This window comes from Cotesia glomerata, linkage group LG1 (genome assembly GCF_020080835.1).
Source record: "Cotesia glomerata isolate CgM1 linkage group LG1, MPM_Cglom_v2.3, whole genome shotgun sequence".
Taxonomy (NCBI): domain Eukaryota; kingdom Metazoa; phylum Arthropoda; class Insecta; order Hymenoptera; family Braconidae; genus Cotesia; species Cotesia glomerata.
The window spans coordinates 19974251-19978812 of NC_058158.1; the positions used below are offsets into that span (position 1 = coordinate 19974251).

General features: G+C 24.0%; 1 long non-coding RNA gene across 1 annotated transcript; it reads right to left on the reverse strand.

The window, feature by feature from the left end:
- Positions 1 to 216: 216 nt before the first annotated feature.
- Positions 217 to 3780, reverse strand: LOC123275178. Its single transcript, XR_006511645.1, has 3 exons — positions 3721 to 3780; positions 3150 to 3208; positions 217 to 542 (listed from the first exon to the last, which is right to left on the reverse strand). It is a non-coding gene; the product is annotated as an uncharacterized LOC123275178 (long non-coding RNA).
- Between the last annotated feature and the right edge of the window lie 782 nt (positions 3781 to 4562).

Consider the following 4562-nt stretch of genomic DNA (forward strand, 5'->3'; position numbering starts at 1 on the left):
CTGGCTTTAAAATTTTTTTGTCTTAAAGCCAAAAGGGCGTATACAAAAAAAATTTTTTTATTCACTTTTCTTACACATCTAAATGTTATCAACATTTTTAGGTTGGTTAGAGTAAAAAAAAATTTTTTATACGCCCTTTTGGCTCTGCAGAGGTGTCGTTACATATTTCTAATTCATACGACCTTCTTTATACTCACATGCAGATATCTTTCTATTTTTCTTTGTAAGTAACGATTTTTTTTAAATACATGGAGAAGTTTTTTATCTGGTTTATTTTATTCCACTTTTTACATAGTGTCGGTGTCAATCTGGTCTTTTCTTGCGTATCATAATTTTTACATCTTCAGGGTAATGTATAAGATATAATTGACTCGTTGTTATAAGCTTTATTGAACCCTTGGTTCATTTTTTTTTTCATTCTTCTTAATGAACACAATGAAATGGATCCCTTCGTAAAATTTACATTTTATTCAAGCGTTGTCTACGGCTATTGATTTTGATCGATGTAATATTTGCGAAACTATTCCTCTTTACGTTTACGTCTGAAATTTTTAATTATATTTTATAAATGTTTTTGAATTAAACAAATATCTTTTTTATAATGCTGTTTGATACAAATGTATTACATTAATAATAGCACATTTAAACGAAAAGTTCGAAAAATATTCACAGCTTGTAACATCAAAATGTGATACTATTGTGAACATTTTTTGAACATCCAATAAATAATCGAGAATGCTTCGATATATGCAGAGTCTGGATTGATTGATAAATCTTGAGAACTTTTTTCTTAGTCACACAGGAAAAAACCAGTTTCCAAGCAGTATTAAATTTTTTCAAAATGTCATTTTGGAAATTGATTTAAAATTTTTGACCCTTTATGGACTTTTTTAAAAAAAATTTTTTTTTTACGAGTAGAGTAGATCAAAAATAAACATTTGTGAAGTATCTTTTTGCAATGAAAAAATTATATTATAAATACTATTATCAAAGTATTCTGCATATATTTTGTTAAATATTTGAAAATAATTCTTATGGAGCATTCTACGCAAAATCGACCACTTTAGGACCTAACTTCTTTCAGTTTGACTTAAAGTTTATTTCCCTTCCCTTTCCTGACAAGCCTGAGAAATATTTTTTTGAATTTGTTCAAATTTTTTTCTCCAACAACAAAAATATTATAAATTAAAAAATGGATGGCTCAATTTTTTTAGTAGCCTTAACTTTTTTCATATTTGATTCATTTGGAAGATTTATGTCTACTTTCTGTATTCGACAGTACATTTTTAATAAAAACTAAAAAAAAATTTTTAAACCAACTTTCATTGCTTCCTTATCGATTTTTGAAAAATTTTTGTAATCATGATTACTTTTTTGTATTTTTTTTGTTTCTTTTATTACAGAACACTTTGACATTTTTCGCAAATCCTTAGATTTCTTTAGAGTTTTGTTTTTGAGATTTCTATTTTTCTTCTTAATTGAAAAAAAAAGAATTTTCTGAACTAAGTTTATTTGTTATAACATCATTTTACATATGAAATTTGTAGAAATTTGAGGGACTTCAAAGAATATTGTGGAGAGTGAAAAGAACTCAAAAAAATAAGCAGTAATCTTCAAAAATTTTATTTTTTTTTTTTTTTATCAAGAACTGCATTCAAAAGCGAAGAAAATTATAAAAAATGTGTGATTTTATCGATTTTGAATAATAGTTTAGGGTTTCAAATTAGACAATTTACCAACTTCATTTCGAATTTGTCATTTTTGTTTAATTTCTAAGCCCATTAGCTTCGTCTAAAATGCACGATAAAACAAATTTATTTTGAATATTAATCGTTTTTCAATTAAAGTTTTGGAAAAAAGAAAAATATAAAATAATTTCTTACTTTTCTTTCGTTATTTAAATAAAATAAAATTTTATTGCTTTCGGTGATTAACACTTTGTTCTATTTTTTTATTTCATTTTTTACAAAAATCTCTGTTCACTTAAATACCTAGATAATTTATTAGTTGACTGGTGTTATAAAAAATAAGCCGTTAGAAATTTTTTTTTTTCACGTCGAATAAATTGTGATCGAAATAACACTACTCCATATTCATTTAAGAATTTGCGACGGATGTCATACACTGAGAAAAAAAAATACATTTATTAAGAAAATTTTCTTGATACAAGAATCTATGTTCTTGAAAATTTTCAAGAATATATATTCTTAGCACAAGAAATTGTTAAATTGATTGAAATAGTTTTAATTTAATTTAAACAATAAATAATAAAGCTATTCTTTCGTTTATCTATTATCCAAAGATAAATATTGATGTTCTTCTCTTCAGAAATTAATAATTAATAATAATAGAATATTTGATCGTCGGCGAGTTTCTTGAGCCAAGAAATTGTTAATAGAGCAAAAGTATTTTTTTTCTCAGTGTAGTTTGATGAAATAAAAAAAAAAAAATCAAAAATGATGACCATAAAAAATTTTTTTCAAAAGTTAAAAAAACACTGAAGATAGGTTTATATTATTTTTTTATAATTTTTTTTTTTTTATTTAATTCATTTGAATAATACAATTTCAAATAAACGTCCCAACATGTCTAATTTTTGAAAAGTTTCTGGACTTAAAATAAAAGCCATTTTTCTAAATAATTGATAACTTTTTTTTTTCAGGACACAAAAATTATTAAAAACTGAAAAAATTTTTTTCATTATGGTAGAAGGGATAAAAAACTTTCAGCTAAATCGAAAAGGGTCAGTTTTAAAAATGGTTAATTTGGCGTAGAATGCCCCCTTCCCCTTATACAGCTGGAGTTTACATTGACATAAGTTTTAGAATTACATAAACTTTCATTTAAATGTAATGTGTTGGTAAATCAAACAAATCCTTCAATTACAACTGTATCACTGTTCGCATAGATACTTGAATCGAAATAAAGTATTTTTCAATTGTAATTATTTTTAACATTTGAAAGATGGATTGATTATTGGTATATAATTAAAGAACTCATTTGAAGACTTACTTAATTATCATTTTTTTTTCTGTTTACTCTATTGACTTCATGTGAGAACTTGCTTTACTTGTTTTTTTTTTTTTTTTTTTTAATTTGTTTTCGTTGTACATGTACATTATTTAATACTCGGAGTATATGACACTTACCAAAACAGAATATATTATATGCTTGATGCGGTGGTCATTAATATTAACAATAAAATTACCTGTAATCAAAAAATTTTTAATAACTATTTATAATTTTACGATGTACGATTCGATTTTTATACTTAATTAAATAATAAAGTTATTTGAAGAATATCATAACATTATTCAACACTGAAAACAATTGTTTTTTAATTTAAATATAATAAGAAGTTATTAAAAAAAAATGAATATCTTTTATATCATAATAAAATTCAGAATAGAAGAATAATTAATGGTTTTTGATCTTTGAAGAAAAAGTTGAAATTAATAAATTCTTTTCTGATAATTTCATTATCATTCTTTCACAATTTTTTACTTGCAACTTGGAAGCAAGAAACTTGAAGTTTCAATTTTCAATTTTTTATTCTCATTATAATTATTGTTAAAGAATAATAATTGGAATAATATCAGATATATGGAGTAATAATACAAAAGGAATAATTTATTTTGAAAATAACCGATTGTTTTCAGTAAAATTACTAATATTAGTTAAAGAAATCGGTAAGAAATAAATGAAACAAAGTTTTTTTACCTTGCACTCCTGATCTGAGTATCGATAAGATATGAATACTCATCCAAAATTATTTTGTTAACTTTATTCATCATTTTGAAATAATTTTTCGTTTCCTTTCCATGTCTTCAATCAACAATACGAATCACTAAATCATTAAATCAAAGTACATGAACAAAAAATTTATGTCCCATATCTTAAATGTATTGTTCATTATTAATCGAACATATCTAAACGAACTGTCAATAATTAACACAATTTTAAATAATAATTTTTATATATTACGTAATATGCCATTATTTTTTTAGATACTATTATTCTCTTCAGGTATGTTAAAAAATTACTTACTTATTTTTATTTATTTTTGCATCTAAATACTCTTCATAAGCTGATGTACAACTATGTAAATATTGGTTCCTTTAACCTAAAAATTTTTTTATGGTTAATGTACGAAACACATCCTCCGAAAACTTCAATTATTTAATTGAATAAGTAACCAATGTTTTAACTGTCTGAGAAATAAAAATCCCATATTTTCAGTCTAACATCTGGAAATCACAGCAACACTTGAGCCAAATTTTTTTAAATGTAATCATATTTGTAGTGACCTTATCTACTGAGCACCACGCATTTTTTCTTTTCTCTTATCGAATATATTATGAATTTTTACAATAAAAAATTAATATTTTTTATTTGTTGTCAGCAAAATTTTTTGATAATTAAGGATATTGTTTATGACACTTTTGTTATTTTTCGCTATCTTAATTATTTTTTTTTATTTTTTGGTATTTATGTAAGACTGTTGCGCAACGCGAGCGCCACTCTACTTTTTTTACGGAAAAGCGTTGAGTTACAAAGAATGC